The sequence below is a fragment of the Pseudorasbora parva genome, chromosome 7 (assembly GCF_024679245.1).
Source record: "Pseudorasbora parva isolate DD20220531a chromosome 7, ASM2467924v1, whole genome shotgun sequence".
Classification (NCBI taxonomy): Eukaryota; Metazoa; Chordata; class Actinopteri; order Cypriniformes; family Gobionidae; genus Pseudorasbora; species Pseudorasbora parva.
The window spans coordinates 24,523,192-24,545,060 of NC_090178.1; the positions used below are offsets into that span (position 1 = coordinate 24,523,192).

General features: G+C 36.3%; 1 long non-coding RNA gene across 1 annotated transcript; it reads left to right on the forward strand.

Moving 5' to 3' along the window:
- The first annotated feature begins 9,214 nt into the window (after positions 1-9,214).
- On the forward strand, positions 9,215-21,732 carry LOC137083735 (uncharacterized). The gene is made up of 3 exons (XR_010906582.1): positions 9,215-9,311; positions 20,791-20,886; positions 21,189-21,732. It is a non-coding gene; the product is annotated as an uncharacterized lncRNA (long non-coding RNA).
- The last annotated feature ends 137 nt before the right edge of the window (positions 21,733-21,869 follow it).

Consider the following 21,869-nt stretch of genomic DNA (forward strand, 5'->3'; position numbering starts at 1 on the left):
TTTCCACCGGCTGTGATGTGAAGACCACATGTCCCAAGATGCTGCGCTTAAACTTTGCGTCATCAAACTACGCATTTGTTTTGAATAGGCGCCCTCCAGTGGACGGAAAGTTGCATAGTGCACCTTTAAACAAGTTTAAAATGATATTGCTCAAAACTGAATCATGAATTCAAAATTATCTGAATTGCACACAAAATCATGCTTTCTTATTTTCATTTTTTTGTATGCCTGTGCTCCTGTTTCCACATTCTGCACTGGCGTTTCCAAATGTTGCAGTTCGAGTTTCATGTAAATCAGGGGCGGGTCTTAGCATTACCATTGGTCCACTAGTTCTAGTTCTGGCGGAAATCTGATCCCATACAAAGGCTCTAAGTTACAATTTGAAAGTTAAAATGGATTTAAGAAAAAAAAAAAAAAAAACATTACCCTTTGAGAGTGTGTTGACAGACTATATGCATGATCTCTTCTGCCCTTCTGGTCGTCTCAGACAGCTCAGTTACTTTCGGAGCAGCGTTGGAAGATGCTCAACTGGTGGAACAGCTCATACCTTTGGATTATTTGTTTTTGTTTTTATCTATTTAGTTAAACATATATTGATTTTATTTTATGCCTAATTTCCAGCAAGGAGCAGGTGACAGGAGACACTGTATACCCAGATTTTATATCAAACAGTTAGTACCCACTTTTAACTACTATGTACTAGCATTTAAATTAATAATTTGATACAATCAATTTCTTGTGTACCTACATGTTTTACATTGTACTTACATTAAAAATATTTCCTGAATGTACTTACATCTGTCATTCATTTATGTATTTACATTTATAATTACACTGTTGACGCTTCCCTACCCTTAAAATTACCCACACCACCACACCTGTCCCTAACTTTACCCTCAAACTGACCCACACCACCCCACCTGTCCCTAACTTTACCCTTAAACTGACCCACACCACCACACCTGTCCCTAACTTTACCCTTAAACTGACCCACACCACCCCGCCTGTCCCTAATTTTACCCTTAAACTTGCCCACACCTGTCTCTAACTTTACCCTTAAACTGACCCACACCACCACACATGTCCTTAACTTTACCCTTAAACTTACCCATACCCCTACACCTGTCCCTATAACTTTACCCTTAAACTTACCCATAACCTCACACCTGTCCCTAACTTTACCCTTAAAACTGACCCATACCATCACACCTGTTCCTAACTTTACCCTTAAACTTGCCCACACCACCACACCTGTCCCTAACTTAAACTGACCCATACCACCACACCTGTCCCTAACTTTACTCTTAAACTGACCCATACCACCACACCTGTCCCTAACTTTACTCTTAAACTGACCCATACCACCACACCTGTCCCTAACTTAAACTTACCCACACCACCACACCTGTCCCTAACTTTACCCTTAAACTGACCCACACCACCCCGCCTGTCCCTAACTTTACCCTTAAACTGACCCACACCACCCCGCCTGTCCCTAACTTTACCCTTAAACTTACCCACACCTGTCTCTAACTTTACCCTTAAACTGACCCACACCACCACACATGTCCTTAACTTTACCCTTAAACTTACCCATACCCCTACACCTGTCCCTAACTTTACCCTTAAACTTACCCATAACCTCACACCTGTCCCTAACTTTACCCTTAAAACTGACCCATACCATCACACCTGTCCCTAACTTTACCCTTAAACTGACCCACACCACCACACCTGTCCCTAACTTTATCCTTTAACTTACCCATACCCCCACACCTGTCCCTAACTTTACCCTTAAACTTACCCATACCCCTACACCTGTCCCTAACTTTACCCTTAAACTGACCCACACCACCACACCTGTCCTTAACTTTACCCTTAAACTTACCCATACCCCTACACCTGTCCCTAACTTTACCCTTAAACTTACCCATAACCTCACACCTGTCCCTAACTTTACCCTTAAAACTGACCCATACCATCACACCTGTCCCTAACTTTACCCTTAAACTTGCCCACACCACACCTGTCCCTAACTTAAACTGACCCATACCATCACACCTGTCCCTAACTTTACTCTTAAACTGACCCATACCACCACACCTGTCCCTAACTTTACCCTTAAACTTGCCCACACCACACCTGTCCCTAACTTAAACTGACCCACACCACCACACCTGTCCTTAACTTTACCCTTAAACTTACCCATACCCCTACACCTGTCCCTAACTTTACCCTTAAACTTACCCATAACCTCACACCTGTCCCTAACTTTACCCTTAAAACTGACCAATACCATCACACCTGTCCCTAACTTTACCCTTAAACTGACCCATACCATCACACCTGTCCCTAACTTTACCCTTAAACTTGCCCACACCACACCTGTTCCTAACTTAAACTGACCCATACCACCACACTTGTCCCTAACTTTACTCTTAAACTGACCCATACCATCACACCTGTCCCTAACTTTACCCTTAAACTTACCCATACCCCTACACCTGTCCCTAACTTTACCCTTAAACTTACCCATACGACCACACCTGTCCCTAACTTTACCCTTAAACTGACCCATACCATCACACCTGTCCCTAACTTTACTCTTAAACTGACCCATACCATCACACCTGTCCCTAACTTTAACCTTAAACTGACACACGCCACCACACCTGTCCCTAATTTTACCCTTAAACTTACTCATACTAGGAACGTAATCCTCTGCCCTAGTGAAAAAAAAGTATGCTAAGTATACTTGCTCATTTTCAGTATACTTGAACTGTGTTAATGACTAGTGAACTGGAAGTGTGCTATTTTGACGCAACTAATTTTCTACTAAGTATATTTAAGTTGTAATTAAATTGTGTTTAAACACAACTTGAAGTGTATTTAGTGTACTTTTTTGTGCTAAATTGGAACAACTTTAAGTACACTTAGTACACTTTAAGTATAGTGACTAATTACATGCTTAGTGATATTAAATGTGCTTTATTTGTATTGTAAGTATATTTTATTTGTGTTAAGTATATTTTATTTGTATTATAAGTATACTTTATTCGTGTTATAGTACACTTTATTTCTATTATAAGTACACTTTGTGGTATAGTATACTTTATTTGTATTATAGGTATTCTTTATTTGTGTTATAGTACACTTTATTGGCCCCACTTTATATTAGGTGGCCTTAAGTACTATGTACGTACATAAAAAAGTAAGTACAATGTACTGTGTTTAAATTGTATTGCAAAACACCTTTGCTGATATTGAGGTGGGATACGGGTAGAGTTAGGGTCAGGTGTGGTGATATGGGTCAGTTTAAAGGTAGGGTTAGGTGTAAGGGAAGTGCCAACTGTGTAATTACAAATGTAACTACAGAAATTAATTACAGATGTAATTACACGTAGGTATTTTTTAAATGTAAGTACAATGTAAAAACATGTTTGTACACAATAAGTGCATTGTATCAAATGATTAATTGCAATGTTAGTACATTGTAGTTAAAGCCACCTAATATAAAGTGGGTCCACTTTATTTGTGTTTTAAGTAAATTACAAATTAATTACCAGTATATTCAAAACACAAGCAATATACTATGAATATAATATATATTTTATTTATCCTTGACTTATTCAAATGACTAAAAATATAAACTTTGTAGTCAATAACAATACAATGTGTTATTACTAAGCTATACATTGTACAATATACTTTGAATTACATAATGTCACAATACAGTATTTTAAATGTGCTACATTAAATTTTATTGAATTACTTACTGACTTACTTACTCAATGTTGAATGCAATTGTTTTCAAGGACATTATAATAAATTAAATCAAATCTAACACACATAACTAATGAAGAGACATTTAATTAAACAAGCCAAACGATTTTTATTAATGGTTTCAGCAAAGCTAAACAAAATTAACTTACTATGTTTTTCATTAAATTAACACTGGAAGATGTTGGAAAACATATAATTGAACTAATTCCACTGACCATCTCTATACATAAATATAAATTACACATTATATTCCATTTTCTTGTGAGCTGCTCATTACAGTTGTGCCTGATGGGCACGACTGCTTACACATAATCTTGGACAGTTGACAGCAAACACTCGTAAAGAACGCATCTGTTAACGTATCTGTTAACAGAATATATGAGATAAGGTCAGGTGCATGTTCATTCAACTTTTTATTCACGTTTTGAGACATTACTTATTACTTACCTCCAAACAGAAGGACTTTTTCCGGTTCTTCTCGGGATCGCGTAACGTTAGGCCATTTTATTCCAAAATAGTTTATCGTCACCATCAAGGTCAGGCAGCGATGTGGCGTAATTGAACTGGTCCGAAGAATGAGCAATGAACTTTCCGCGACCTCCCGCAAGTGAGCGTCATACAAACGTGTACCGTCAGCATCTCTGCCTCTGATTGGCTGCAGGCATTGAGCCACACAATCTGATTGGTCACAGACCAATTGAAGAGACATGAATTCCGATAAGAAACAACTATTTAACTCATATTTTCTTGCATTGTATTTTAAGTGTGCTGTTGGTTTAATATAGATGTGTGTGTACGATTGTAACACGATTCTTCTTTGCCAATGTAAACTTATTAAACATATTTACACTTAAATCACAACTAAAGTAGGGCTTATAGCATACACTGCATATATTTAAAAATTGACTTTTAGTGCATATAATAATTTAATTATATAATAATAATTTATCATCACTTATTTATTCATGCTTAAGCTTGAACAGTTAAGCATGAATAAATAACCTTAAACAGTATTTAACTTTTTATACAGCTTAATGATATTAATTATGTATTTTTAAAATATGATTTTAGTGCATTGTTAACAATGACAATTTTGAGCATAAGTTTACAATGTATAAAAATATATATTTTAAAGTAATGTTTAAATAAGTACACTTTACAAAAGTACACTGAACTTTCATTTAAAGTATATTTATCAAAAATAATTTTTTTGAAAATATACTAAAATACAATTATTTTAAAATGTGTTAAAAGTTGTATTGTGAAATATGATGCTATTATATTTTTTATATATTTAGAAATGGTACATTTTTTGTAAGTATATTTCTAATATACTATTGGAAAAGAGAATATATTTAAAATACAATAAAGTATACTTTTTTTTCACCAGGGTGGGATGGTGTCAACACACTCTTCTTTGTGTTGAGTCTCAGGCCCAAGCACTTTGTGGGACAGAACGACATCTCGATGCTGAACTGCCATCTCATACGACTGGGCCAATATTAGCCAGTCGTCGATATAATTCAGTACACGGATGCCCAGAAGCCTCATTGGAGCCAGAGCTGCATCCATGCACTTCGTGAATGTGCGTGGGGAGAGGGCTAGGCCGAAGGGAAGCACTCGATATTGGTACACTTCGCCCCCGAAAGCGAACCTCAAGAACTTCCTGTGACACGGAAGGATGGGGATATGGAAGTATCCGTCCTTTAGATCTATCGTGACGAACTAGTCCTCGGACTGGATCTGACCCACGATGATGGGAATAGTGAGCATTTTGAATCTGAACCTCCTCAGACTCAGAGACTCAAATGCCTCAGATCTAAAATCGGACGCAACCCCCCAACCTTTTTGGGAACTATAAAGTACCGGCTGTAGAACCCGGATTCTCTTTCCAGCGGAGGAACACGCTCCTCATGGGCAGGTGGATGAAACGTTATGTTTCCCGTTTCATCCCCCGCCACGATACCCACCCCCTCCGGCTCCTCGGAACCGGAGAGAATGAGCATCAGACCCTCAAACCCGGGGGAAGATGCCGCAGAGCGGGCTTCCACACAGGGAGGAAGATCCTCGGAACTGTCACAGGAGGATTGGGAAAGTGCCAAAACCCTCTGACAAATCCCGTTGTGAACCCCATGATCTGCGACACCGAGCCGCCTCAGCGACTGCGGGTCCAGAACCATGTGGCTCACGAGGCTGGCTGGTCTCATCAAACATGGCCAGCCGAGAGCGGAGCAGTCTGAGTGTCAGCCGCTCACGCATGCTGAACACCCAGACATTGCACACACAGCAGGTGTGTATCCGAGCCCGAAATGTAGCAGGGACACGGATGCACACACTGCTTAAACTCTCTTTCCATACTTTTTTAAATAACTCTTTCACACACACTCGCAACTAGACAGAACAACAGTAAATAGACAGAAAATAACAGAGAGCGCTTTGCTGAAGAGCAATAACTGCCGCCATTACTCGCCGGCTCCCCTTTTATACTTCCGGGTATACCGTCACAATAATGACGTCATCACGCACGCCAATCGGATTGGACTAGTGTCTATTCGGACTTTAGATTCGCTGATGCTTAGGGAGCATCTCCAATTTGTCGTTCCGACGCAGTGGGAAGTTCCCTCGATAAGGGAACAGGATAACAGGCAGATACGACTGCAGGCACAATTTATTCAGAAAGTACAAATACTCCAAGTGTTCTGAGGCCAAACAATTGATTTGTGTGAAAAAATACCCAAAAGATTAATAATACATTTCAAATATTGCCGCCGGAAGAAACGTCAGGTCAGCTTTGACAGCATTGGCTGTCGTGTGTCTCGTGACCAATTGCGTCATTACGTCAGCTTTGATTGTAAAATGCCATTGGCTCTCGTGTGTCTCATGACTGATCGCGGCATTCTCATCATTGTCGTCTCGTGTATCATTTGAATCAGAAATATTAAAGAGTACGTTTGTGTTCTGTTCACAAAGGAGCGCGATCATCATTTCAACGACTAAATGAAAGTGGCACGTATCTTTACGCAAAGTCATGATGTATTGTTGTATTTACCTTAGGTGCTGTCAATTTCTTCTGATCATCATTGAAATGTATATATGTCTCCCGAGTCTTTCTGGTAGAAAATGAAAGCTTTAGCATAACTTCTGCTAGGAAGACTCAATTACTAGTGTTTGACAGTGTTTGATTCACTTTTCTTCTGAAAATCGTTTTGAAAATGATCATGAAATTAAATGGGTTTACAAAGCAGGAATAAAAACTTTAGAGTTTGAGAAGGCAGATGAAAGAATATCTGATTTCAATGCATGATGTGAATCACATAAATATGCCTAATAATTATAGGTTCACAAAAAGCTCAAATTAATATGTTTAAAATAATTATGTATTGTTGTTATATTACTATTTGGCTACTTGTCAATTAATATAATATTTATATGAACATATTATATGAATTCAAAGTGATTATAATTCGATGCAAAGATGCAAAAAAAAAAAAGTTTTTGCAAAAAAATAAAAGTGTTTTTCATTATAAACTTTAATTTGGAACAAGAGATACAGCTGGTGTAGCTTTATTGCATCTTTACTTGCAGCAGATTGGTCCAGTTTGGGTTTGCAATCTCTAACCAAGAATAAAACCTGCTTCACAGCAGGTTAGCCATGTAGTGTAAGTTACAATGGTGATGAACCATGATAAAAACCAGTCCACCTTCTTGAGCCCGAAAAACCAGTTTGCTCAAACCAATCTTGAACTACCGGAGTAACAACTGAAACCAGCTTTGTGCAACAGGCCAATGTAACACTGATGGGATTTAGAGATAAAATGTCTAAATGTAAAAAGACACAGTATGTGGACTGTTCTCACCTTTCATTTCACAATGGCACACTAGAACTGGAACAACTGCATGCTTACTATGGCAAATTCAACACAAAAAAAAAAAAAATTGCTCCAATTGAAAATTTTCAAGTGGCTTATCACATCTAAATTTTTCAGTTAGCCAAATTGAATTCCTGTGATTTAAATTGCATCGATTCACAGAATTTCAATTTGGCCAACTGAAAACTGTAATAATTCACAGAATTTCAGTTCGGCCAACTGAAAAATTTAGATGTGATTTAAATTTAGATTTTTTTTTTTTTTTTTACAGTGAAGGACAAATGCTTAAGGTAGTCCAGAAAGTTTTATTTTGTTATTTTTTTTATTGTTTGTGTGTAAATATGTATATATGTATGGATGTTTTCTCTTAAACCCACGTGAGATGTGTTGCTGTCAATCTAGGCCAGGACGCTCTTGTAAAAGAGATTCTAAATCTTTATGTGCTTCTTTTCCCAGATAAATGGAGATTATAATAAAGCAGGTTATGTGACATACCTGGGATTGTTAAAGAATAAGTAAGCAGATAACATAAAAAAATTAAATTTAAAAAAGGAAGTACATTTTAGGGTATGTAAGTAGCCATACCCAACACAAACACACTCTGAGTTTCAGAGTAGATTTAGAGTTGAAAAAATCCAGATAAATCCAACCTGGTTTAGATCAAGTTCAACTGTTTCTCAAAGATCGGTATAACGCTCTCTGTACTCAGGTTTAATCCAGACTTAGCGATTAACTTAGACGCGCGTGCACCTGAAAGTGTGACAGTGTCCGTTTGATTTACTTCTCTTCTGAAGATTGAGATCGTTTTGAAAATGATCATGAAATTAAATGGGTTTACAAGGCAGGAATAAACACTTTAGTTTGAGAAGGCAGATGAAAGAAGATCTGACTATTTCAATGCATGATGTGAATCAAAGAAATATGCCTAATAATTATAGGTTCACAAAGAGCTCAAATTAATATGTTTAAAAGAATTATGTATTGTTGTTATATTACTATTTGGCTACTTGTCAATTAATATAATATTTATATGAACATATTATATGAATTCAAAGTGATTATAATTCATATAATAAATAATTAGCACCAAAAGATGCAAAAAAAAAGTTTTTTGGAACAAGAGATACAGGGGGTGTAGCTTTATTGCATCTTTACTTGCAGCAGATTGGTCCAGTTTGCACTGTATTCCCCAACAGTGTTCTAAACTCAATAAAATTGCAGAGTTGTACTCAAAGCTGCAATATTGTTCAGGCACCACAAAAGTTTTAAGTTCACTTAAGTAGTTTCCAGTTATTGATTATTTAGACAAGATTAGCTCTTAGTTTATGAGTAGAAGTGACCCCTTAACTCATTTCGTTCAAGAGTGGATTGAAATTACGTCTGACGTAATAATGACGTGCAACTTCATTGGAGGTTCATATCAACATGGCAAATTCAAATAACCTAATAACCTATACAAACCAACATAAACAAATAAAAAAATCGGACATTCCAATGAATGGTGAATGACCTAGTCTATGATCGATTGTGGCGGATGTAAATAAACTTTGACATTATTTGCAAGGACTGCTGCGCGCACCCGGATGTAGGCAGCAACATCAAGAGATCCATCATCAACAACATCAGTCTGCATGCTAACCGTAACGCCTGTACACAAAGGTAAGGACACGCCTTAATGTACTTTGTTTATTTATTTGTTTGCCGTCTTCCAGGCAGACCTCAGCTAAAGTGTAGGCTTGTGAGAGAGACCTTTTGCGGCTACCTGCATGTTTTAGCGAATTAACTAAAGTTAATTGTCTCAGCTGTCAGCCAGCCAGCAGCCTTGTTGCACTACGTTACTTTAGTGGGATAACTGGACAGACAAACCGTATGGTTTTAGCACTACCAAAGATCCTTTATCCGTTACTGGTGATAGGCCTACTTTGGCCGCGCAGGTTAGTTTATAGACGGACACTGAACGTATAGGATGAGTAATGATTAATAAATGCACACAATTGTCCATGAACTTGATAAATGTTGCAGACGTATTTCACTATCCACAAACAAATGCCTTATAACTTGTGTGTGCAAAATACTATTTGTACAAATAGACACATAATTGTGAATACAAAACTTCGATTTTATATTAAGAAGTCAGAATTTGTGCATGCAGCGTGATTTGCATTTGTGGATCCGTTGACGGATAGGCTATGTATAGGCAAGATTAAATCAGGTTATGAACACTAACGTACTTTCATCACAACATTTTTCTCCCATAGAAAACCATTATAAAATGCGTGTTATGCAATAGCACGTTCAATAAAGTGTACGCCTACTTTTAATGTCACCGTTTTTACTGCAGGAATAAACGTTTTTATGGGAGAAAACGCTTATGTTCATAACTTGATTTAATCTTGCCTATACAAAGTATGCGTTATTAGTACTTTTATTAATACCTTTTTAATGTTAGCCTACTTTTAAGCGTTTTCCTCGTCTTTATAACGAGTACACATAAAGCGTATAGGCAGAATAACGCTCACAGTGCCGTTTCGGCAGAATACTGTCATCTAGAGGCAGCAGGTGTGTGTGTGTGTGTGTGTGTGGATCGTGCAAGTATGAGGGGTGGTTTATATATTTACTTTGCTAACTAAGCAATCAATCGTGTCGATCGTCGCGTACCTTGACGTGAGCTAAGCCGTGAACAAAGACGTGTGATAAGAAGCGTTACACTTTCGTCGCCCACATACTCGCCTGAGAAGCTACGTGACGTCTGCGCGTGTCGTCTGAAGTTTTGCCAGTTATCGGAAAAAACCTTTCACACTGTAAACTCTGTGCATTAACAATTCGTCTAGTGAGGAGGACCGATGGATAGCATGTGTTTTAATTAATCCCTGTACATTCTTAAAACTCAGAACATTCTAAAGGAAATCGCCTATATTACTTAATTCGCCAGTAAAAAAAAAGGTAAATAAATGTATTAAATCGTGCATTTTACAGATTTTACATCAATGTGTTAAAACTATACAGTTAGTAGTTAAAAGAATTGCCCATTTATAAAGCTGTGTTTAAAATAGGCCAGAAGCTAACCCAGTTAAACGCGTATTTATTAGGAGAAAATACAAAATATACATTTATCCACATTAGATAATTTATATAGGGGAGAGCAGGGCACAACCTATAACCATTTTTGACTGTCTCAGTTTGTGTAAATCCACTTGGGGTTCAGAGTATTTTTTGCCTACATTAATTTCACATGTCTAATACAATTATGTGGTTTTGTTTCAATAAGTGTAAGCTTTTTTCTTGATTTACCCTGAAACAATGGACGTGAAATGTGACAACATGCCCCATAGGTGGGGTAGTATGTCCAAATAACTGCTTAAAATGTTATCATTCAATCAAAACATATACAAGACAAACTAAAATATTTTGTTAATAAAATACAATTATTAACTTTTAAAATAAAATAAAGGCATTTTTTCATCATTAAAAATATTTAAACAATTGAGTTTGACAACAAACACATCGCTTAATACAGCACAGGATAGTTAAAAACATAATAATGAACATTGACTCCCAGTCTTTATTAACCCTTTTTCATGGTTTTCTCAAACGAATTACAAAAAAAAAAGAAAAAAGATTATTATATCATATTTCTAATAGGGGCTCATTGTAATGCAGTGTTACAACCACGCACCCCACCTGCTCCCCTGGGATTTAAACCACAATTTCTGTCTTCTGCTGTTTAGATCATCATTATAGAACAATATAAACTGTTAAATAACAGATAGGCCTAGAAGATTATAATAATATTAGATTTGTCTTATTTTAAATGAACACTAAAAACAGATGAAAAATAAATGTAAGAGATATTTACTTTTGCTACACTCTAAAAGGAGATGTGTTAAAATTGACACAACATGTGTAACACAAGAGTGTGCTCAATAAATGTAGCATTTACACAGAAATTGTGTCAGCAATCAGTTCATTTAACAGAAATTGTGTCAGCAGTTCGTAGTCGAGTACAGAACGCATGTGCCCAAAATACAATGTTTCAAACTCTATGACTTTATCCACGCAATTGTTCACAGTTTAACACCTTTAACACCAGAGAAAACAATTAACAGAGTTTGCACTTTAAATTAAAATGTAGCAACTGATAAAAAAAGTTATATTAATAACTTTTATTTGCATAGGCCTGTTTGTTTGAAAACATAAACACTGCATACACTGCACAATGATGGTGTTTTTCGAGCACTTTATAACATGATGTGTTAAAAACAACACAATGAAATGAGTTTAAAATTAACACATGTTGTGTAGATTTTAACACATGTAGTGTGTGTGCTCATGAGCACATGAGTCCCCTGCAGGGACGACACATTTAGTGTTGATTTTAACACATTTAGTGTATGTGCTCGGACAACACATGTTGTGTTTCTTTAACACATATTTGTGTTACCTGTAACTCAACTAATGTGTTATTCCTCCTACACAGAAGTGTGTTGCACTAATGTGTTATAATTACACCACGTGTGTCAGATGTGTTACATGTGACTGTATTTGCCATCTGCGTTATTTCCTGTAATTGGGTGAACATACATATTGTTAATTTGTGTTTAGTCCAGTGACGTTTAATAAAGAGTTTGTTTGTTTGAACATTTTATAACTTGGATGTTTTAGACATCATGGATCCACACACACACACACACACACACACACACACACACACACACACACACACACACACACACACACACACACACACACACACACACACACACACACACACACACACAAGCTCTTTTTGAGATTATCAGAGGTTTAGATGCTGATGATTTATTGAATGTTGATTTGAAGTCTCCAGAATCATGATTAGTGGCTCCTTTATTTGATCTCTTGCCCCTTTACTTGTCTTTTAATTCTTCTCTGGTTGCTGTAACTGTATTGTAATCAAGTACATTTGTTATGGCAAAAGAAAATATGATCAGATGTTTCTTGATGATGTCAAGATCTGGTCAAGTTTTTGAGAATATGGATGGTGTTTATTGATTTCATTTATGTGCTGTTAGTTATAATGGTCTTGTGAAACTTCATCATGATATCCAAGATCCATCTTGATATATACAATGTTTTGCATAGACCAGGGGTTTTCAAACTTTATGATGCCAAGGACCCCCAAATATGATGAACCTTTATGAGGGACCCCCTTAAATCCATATTCTTTATGTATGAAAAAACATTGAAACTGTTAGATAAATAGTAAGTGTGACATTTTAAATAGAACATTGTTTCCAAAATTAAATCGCCTATACTTTACATTGGACGTATAAACCTGAAGAACATGTTCAATAAAAAATGACTAGTATAGGCAACTTTCACAATAAGCAGCTATGTATCGCATTAAGAATACTGCTCTACAAACTCAGTAAGCGAGATAAAGGGGACTATAGTGAGAAAAACTCACTAGAAAAATACAAAGCAAACATATGCAATTCTGAAAAGTATGTATATGGCAAACAATGAAAGAAACGTTTATAAATAAAACAGTTAGACTGTTCGGTAGACTTTATTCATTTATGTTTTGTCTTTTAAATTAGGCTATCTGAAAATTTTCTGGGGACCCCAGTTTGAAAACCCCTGCCATAGACTGTAACATCCCGTACACACATTTTGAATATCTGAAAACAAATGTGCAAATAATGACAACATTATTATAGAAATATTATATATGGTAGTAACTTCTCAGATATCTAACAAATGCATGTGATGTGATGACAACATTATCATCTGATCAAAAAAGCCGGTGCTTTCGTCGGGCAGAGGGTTAAAGATAGCCTAGGCCTACATTTATAATGCAAAAGCTTTATACTTAAGATAAATAAAAATATAAGCTTTTGCAGCATTATAAATGTGTATACTTTAACTTCATCCATCCTTGCTGAATAAGCTTCCCCAAAAAGAGACTTCTCACAAAAACTATCAAAATAGTAGGATACAGTTTCCAAATTTTGATGAATATATCCAGGCGTTTATCCACGCGTACGTTATCCAGGCGTTTATCCACGCGTACGTTATCCAGGCGTTTATCCACGCGTACGTTATCCAGGCGTTTATCCACGCGTACGTTATTCAGACGCAAAGTAAAAAAATATAATTTCTCACATACGTCGCCGCCACGCCGCCGCGCACTTTGAGCGCAGCTCCGACACGTGACCGTGACGTCTAACGTCTCGAATCCTACGTCTGACGCCTGAATCCTATGGGATTTTGGCCAGACGGCTGGCGAGCGTATACACGTTAGTTCTCCTCTCAGTTTGCTTAGCAATCTACTTATTTTGTATAAACCACCCCTCATATGCAAGGCCAAACCGGCGAAATGTAACGCCCGTTTCACACATACTCCGTCTGCAGTGCGTGTGCGGTGCGTGTTGCGTTGCGTGTGCGTTGCAGGAGCCCCACACCCTGTAGTCCTTTCACATATGCTGCGTTTGCAGTCCGCAACTGATCCGCTTTTACATACCACAAACACAGCATTTATTAATGATTTTTTATTTAAAATCCAGAAGTTGTTACTGATCTTGGCTCATCAGAATTGCAATTCTCTTTGTTTAATCGTTCTGAGTAGACAGGTTAACGTAGGCTACAAGCCTACATTTAAACAACATTTTTTCAATTCATTAATTCATATTTATATATAAATATACTTTAGATTTAGCTCACAAAAAAGGCAAAACATTTAAACATAGGTTATAGCCTAAAATCATAAACATTTTAAATTAGAAACTTAGAATAGGCTATTCAAAAACAGCCGACTCTCGTCTTTTCTTTCGTTTTTACACCCTTTGAAAAGAAATCCTGCAGGTCAAAAATAACTTTGCATTTCACCTCCAAGAAAGTACGAGTGCTCTCCATTATGGCACATTTTTTTTTACCTAAATGCCAGATAAGGTGTCGTTTTGTTGCTTTACTTGAGAAAAAAAAGCCATGTGTTGACTTTGAAACAAGAGTATATTTTAAATGATATGCATCCGTGTTGAAATTACTAGACTTTCGCGTCAGTACATGTTTATTTTAATGCGAACAATGTTCTATCACTTTAATGCAGCAACGCAACGCAGCGCAGCGCAGCAAAAAATAGACTCGGTACGAAAACGATCCGTGCACTGCTGCAGACGCAACGCTCCTGGAACGGACTGATGGACAGCATCCGCGAGCAGTGTGAAAGCTGTCATCCGTTAACATGGGTACGGAAAAAAATACGCAACGCACACGCACTGCAGACGGAGTATGTGTGAAACGGGCGTAACGCCCGTTTCACACATACTCCGTCTGCAGTGCGTGTGCGTTGCGTATTTTTTTTCTCAAGTAAAGCAACAAAACGACACCTTACCTGGCATTTAGGTAAAAAATGTGCCATAATGGAGAGCACTCGTACTTTCTTGGAGGTGAAATGCAAAGTTATTTTTGACCTGCAGGATTTCTTTTCAAAGGGTTTAAAAACGAAAGAAAAGACGAGGGTCGGCTGTTTTTGAATAGACTATATTCTAAGTTTCTAATTTAAAATGTTTATGATTTTAGGCTATAACCTATGTTTAAATGTTTTGCCTTTTGTGTGAGCTAAATCTAAAGTATATTTATATATAAATATGAATTAATGAATTGAAAAAATGTTGTTTAAATGTAGGCTTGTAGCCTATTAACCTGTCTACTCAGAAAGATTAAACAAAGAGAATTGCAATTCTGATGAGCCATGATCAGTAACAACACTTGGATTTTAAATAAAAAATCATTAATAAATGCTGTGTTTGTGGTGTGCAACAGCGAATCAGTTGCGGCCTGCAAACGCAGCATATGTGAAAGGACTACAGGGTATGGGGCTCCTGCAACGCACACGCAACGCAGCACGCACCGCACACGCACTGCAGACGGAGTATGTGTGAAACGGGCGTTAGTCTCAAAATCCAAATGAATCAAATAGGATCGACTCACAAACGAGTCAATGAATGCACGCGCGTCACCGGATCCGCGAATGCACACACACCGCAAGCGTAACTACACCGTCACTGCAGCTGCAGACGCCCGAAGCCTTTGTGCAGCGGCTCCCACAATGCTACAGCCTATACTATACCTCTGAGTACTAAATACTAAACTAAAGAAAGTTTATTATATTTTCTGGCTAGTTTACTTTACTTTCTATAATCATAACCATACTTTCACCGAAACGGATTAATTAAAACAAGTTTAAATGGGTACATCTTCTAAAGATGTTTTTTATTCTTCGTTTTCTCTTTAATGACATACTCCAGTTTACTTTATTTTTTATAATCATAACCATTATTGTTTCACCCAAACTGAATAATTGAAACAAGTTTAAATGGGTAAACCCAGCTAACACAAATACGTGGCTGTTACGTAACTGCAACGTAATCTGCTGACTAAACTTTCGTCGTGGTGACGTAACTAGTTACGTTGTGGCAACTGGAAAAGTGAAATTCCCAGATACGTTGTCACAACGTAACATTGTAACGTTGCCAGTTAGTAACTGCAACGTTGTGGCAACGTCATGGATCTGTTAGTTGTGTGTTGGTAATCAGTTGGTAATTTTTATAATTATTCATTATTCAATAGGCGGACATGCTGTAGTTTATGTCCTCATTTGCCCAAACTAATTTAAAGGCTATTTCAATGAATGTGAATGACGAATGCAGACTCAATATGACTTTAGTTTATTCAGTTCATTTATTTTGAAAAACACACAAAAACGAAGAATAAAACACCCAAATTATTTAACAAAAACATTGAGATACAGCAGAACATGAATAAAAGCATTCAAGATGCTCAGCATTATAATGTTAAACATAACATATGCTGTGCTAGCGTAAGTTACCGTTTGCTAGTTGACATTTCAAATGATTCAGGAAAAATACCACATAAATATGTAACAATAGGTATAAATATTAACATAAATACTTAAAGTAGACTGTAGGTAATATTACTTAACCAATCTGACACCGTTGTTGAACCTTTTTTTTTAGATAACTGGCGATAAAACGAGAGCGAAATGTCGACGCTGTCCTCTGGTCCTCTCTAGCTGTTTGTGTGTTTACGGTTGCCATGGCAACTCCCAACTGCCACCAGGCGAGCGCGTTCTCGTTCAGTCTCTACTACTGTTAAATTAGATGAAGAGAGGCCATATCTGTCATTATTCCAACGTTTTGTATGAAATATTATGCAATAAAAAGTTTAACACTCCAGAAAAATTAACTGCTGTTGATAATATTGCCTACGGCGCGCACACACTCTTCAGTTGTTGAGGCGCGCGCATTGTGTCACGTGACACGTCACTTTTATATTTTATATATAAAAAGATCTTCCATGTTCTTAATTGTTTAAAATAAACAATAATCGTAAGGGGAATTTTAATCTTGTCTGACATTTAATTACACATTTTAAATAGCAAATTCTGCCAATCATGACAGAACATATATAACCTGCAATGATGGTAATGAAATTACGAGCAGGTGACGTTGCATTCACGTTGCCAGTAAGTCATGGAATTACCAAAATATTACGTGTAGAGTACGTATCTGGAACATTGTTGGTAATATTGTAACGTTCAGAGATCGTACTGACAACGTTGTGAGAAGGTAATTTTATGGTAAGAAAATTACAGGCATGCAACGTTGTAGTTACGTTGTCACTCAGTCATAAAATTACCAAAATATTACGTGTAGAGTACGTATCTGGAACGTTGTTGGTAATATTCTGACGTTCAGAGATCGTACTGACAACGTTGTGAGAAGGTAATTTTATGGTAAGGAAATTACAGGCATGCGACGTTGACACTACGTTGTCAGTTGGTAAGTCATGAAATTACCAAAAAGTACGAATAAATTACGTAACTGTTACGTCGTGTGTTAGCTGGGAATCTTCTACAGATATTTTTTATTTTTCGTTTTCTTTTTTGTCACACTCGTTTTTGTTAAAGTACACTACACTTGCTTCTGTGTGCATTTTAAGCACTTTTTGTGTGAAATCATATGTATTTTGTCCATTAAAAGTGTTATTTCACTTTAATTGAGCGTCAGCAGCGCAGCAAAATAGGCTCGCCGCCGAAACCCCCGCTTCACTGCTGCTCACGCGACGCTTGCGGTGTGAAACGGCCGTTCATTGCACGCACAAATTCTGACTTGCATTAATACAAAATTGAAGTTTTGTATTCACAATGTCTCTATTTGTACAAATCGCTGCACATTCATGAAATTCTGTATTTTGCACAAGTTAAAAGGCATTTGTTTGTGGATAGTAATTTTTTTACGGATAGTAAAAGCTCTTCAACATTTATCAAGTTCATGAGTTATTGTGTGAGTGTAAAATCATCCCATACAAAGCAATGTTTCATAACTTACACGACTTTTGTCAAACACATGACATGCCAGGCACACAGGCAGCACGCTTTTAAACATTTTATTAGTAGACTACCTAGCTAGTTGCCATAGGCTACACTGTAAAAAATTTCTAGTGCTTTCAACTAATTATTATTTAGTAACTAGTTCCACAGATATTTTACGTTCACTCAATTTCGTTCTAGAAATTGTTACCTGAATTAATATTTTTTTAATTGGCTCAAACTTGACTTCAACATTAAAATGTACGTTTGCTCAATTATTTTTAAAGTTAATTGAATTAATAATTTTTAGTTGGCTCAAACTTGACTTCAACTTTAAAATGTACGTTTACTCAACCTATTTTTATAATTAATTCAACTAAAACGTTTTAATTAGGGGTTTCATTTTTAAATGGTTTTAATTGTTACTAGAAATTGCAGTGGTGGAACTAGTTACAACATGTTATAGTGAGGATAAAAACAAATTAAAGCACATTGTATCATCTGCATTTATAACATTTGGCATTAAAACAATACATTTTCATAAGAATTAATTTCAAATTTCTTTAAATAATAAAAAAATGACCAAAGCCCTTGTCACTTTTCTATAATGTCTTTAATGCACCTTTAGTTTTGAAAATACACACACAGTCAAAGTAGATTCAGTGGAGCATTCTTGCTTCTTGTCAGTGTTTCAGCTGGAAAAGGGATGAAAATTCTGTCCTCATATATTCGCCCTCATGTTGTTCAAATCCTGTATAATTTTCTTTGTTCTGCTGAACACAAAATAAGATATTTGGAAGAATGTTTGTAACAAAGCAGATGGAGCAACCATTTACTACCATAGTATTTTCCCCCCTACTATGGTAGTGATTGGTTGCTCCATCTGCTTGGTTACAAACATTCTTCCAAATATCTTATATTTTGTGTTCAGCAGAACAAAGAAACTCATACAGGTTTGGAACAACATGAGGGTAAATGACAGAATTTTCATTTTTGGGTTAACTATCCCTTTAAGAAGAACTGACTGGCTTGGATGAAAAACTTTGCAACGAGTCAGCATCAATGGATATCTTGGTCACACCCTGTTGGAGAAAGAAAGAGAAAAATTAATAATAATAAATAAATAAAAATTATATTCTTTATACATTTTATCAATATTAAGAATTTACTTCCATGTGTGACTAAACTAAAGTTTAGAATTCGTCCCACTTGCGAGGACGATGAAATGAGCGCCATTTTATTCATAGTATTCATGGTTATGTTGTTCCCTTTTACGGGACAATTTCAAAAGTTGGAACGCGAAAAAAAATCACATTCAACACAACCACGTAACCCTAAATAGCGTACATTATTTGGCCTACATTAAGTTACACGTTTGACATGTTTCAGTAAATTTGCACGTATAAAAATCACCACAGCACCTTGGCCTAAGTTATAGCTAATGAGAGAAAGCTTGTCTGACACAAAAATAGCACACAACACGCTGAGATTAAATCTAAAATACATTATAGTATTATAGTTTAAAACAAAATTATGTATTATTACTTAAACATGGTTAAAGACCACATTAACGTAACGTAAATCATTTATTCGATGACGAGTGAACTTGACGTAGACATCACTTAGGCCTAAATAATCCCTATTTCCCTTGGATATATTTACTTCTAATTTACTTCTTACTTCACTTCTAACGTTAAATATCCACACAAGCCTAATATGTTCGACATATTTGTCTGCAGTTTAATCATTAACACTTACCTGACGCGTGAACTGCATCCTCAAAATTGCTGCTGCTGCCTCTCGGTGAACCTTGCAAAGTCTTTGATCTGTATCCTTCCGCGGATCAAAGTACTCCAGAGATGCTTCCGCGAAATCAAACGAGCAATACAGATCCTTTCGCGTAGTCAAACAAGCTCTTGTACGTAGGCTATTCATTAAAATTAGTCAGATTAAATGCCACAATTAACTACATATGTTCATGAATTATATATGTATATTAAATATGTAATATGTAAGTGTTGTAGGATTTATCTTCTCATTATAATGCAGATAGGGCCTACCATAATAAACAAAACATCGAAAATACTATATAATATCTAATTTCACAAATATTGTTCTGATATAGGCTATTTTATCAAATGTTTCTAACAACCCATTTCAACAGCACAAACAAAAATCTATTTACCATAGTAAAATATTGTGTTGGCCATATAGCCTACTTTATAAAATGTTGACTGGATTTGCGTTTTTTAGTCCAGTCAACATTTGCAATTCTAAATGTTAACTGGATTTGAAAATATCAATTCATTTAATGTTTTTCAAATATATTTCTGCAGACTTAATATAATTAGTCTTCTTAACTAAGCACAAGTAAGAAAATTAGTTCAACATATATTTTTTTGCTCTTCCAACATTTTATTAATTGGAGTTTTTAGAGTGTACATGGTTCGCATTAGCTGCTAGATGTAATGAAAAGTAACACTGCAGTGATTGCATCTGTCTTATATTAACGTCCATTACTAGTGTCACAATGTAGCCAATGTGTAGCCTATGTTATTATAAGTGTTTTGTATGCATTTATTTCCCAATGACAATAGCCTAGCCTAATCTTATCCCTTTGTATCTCTCCACAGCGATACACAAAGTCTAGGGTTGAGTGAATATTTTACTGAAAAGAAATTACATAGTGCACCTTTAATATATGCATAGGATTAATATTCTACTGATTTGTCTTCCTATTACCCCACAATCCCTCTGTCTTTCTAGGAAGACGTCGATATCAACAGCAGACGGACAGTTACTCTGCGGGCCCTTCCCATCTTCCTGCGGGAAGATGCTGCTGGATTTTTTAAGACCTGGAATGTAAGTTTTTGATTCATCTGTGTGTCCTCTTTCACTCTCTTTTTTTTCTTACTTTGTCTTCTCTGTATATCTCTTTCTATTTAACCCTCTCTGACCTTGCAACTAAAAGACAACAACCCCAACCACCTTCCTAGCCACCAGAATAGTAATTTAATCATACCACAGTAATTCACCAAGAATGTCATATTTGGAAATTTCACCTGAACTTTTCATTCACTGGTAGTTCATATTATATTAAATACACATGTAGTGTTTTTCATTGACTACTCTACTCATTAACTAATTACTGTCATGTTCTTCAGGCAGATGAAATTGACCTGCCAGACATCTCGGATGCAGCTCTTGCGATTCTCACTGTCTCAAGTGATACGGACTCCCTTGTGAAGTTTGGTCCTGCTATCAATTCTATAGTTCTTGAGGGAGATTTTGTTGTGCGTGATATAGCGGAGTTGACCGAGGCGTTCATTTTGCTGTTCGGCTTAATTTATGCACTTCACCTTGATTATCCAAAACAATTGTCATACACATTCAATTTCATTCAGAAAATTATAATGGGTTTGGATGACCTGAAGCGGTTACCTCCAAGACTGTTTAGCCTTAAAAATGAGTTGATGATGGATGAGTACTAAGTCTGTTTTCCAAATGTCATTGTTTGGACTGCCAGCATGTTTATAATCAAGCAAGAAATGGAATACCATTTCCCCCCGCTTTTTATTAATGTGTGTGTGCCTATTATTGTCGACCTATTATTTTTGGATTGGCCTATTATGTTGGCCTATTAATTTTGTTTTTTGAGTATTATTACCTTTGTTGTTATTTCTTTGATTTTCTGTATGAACCCCATTGCTAGGGAGGTTTTTCTGTTAAATAAAAAGAAAAGAAATCTGCAGTGAAATTGTCTTTTGAATAGTTTTTTTATTTGAATCATACAACTTAAATATATTTGATTTCGAGGAAATTAATAAACATAAACAGTCAATAAA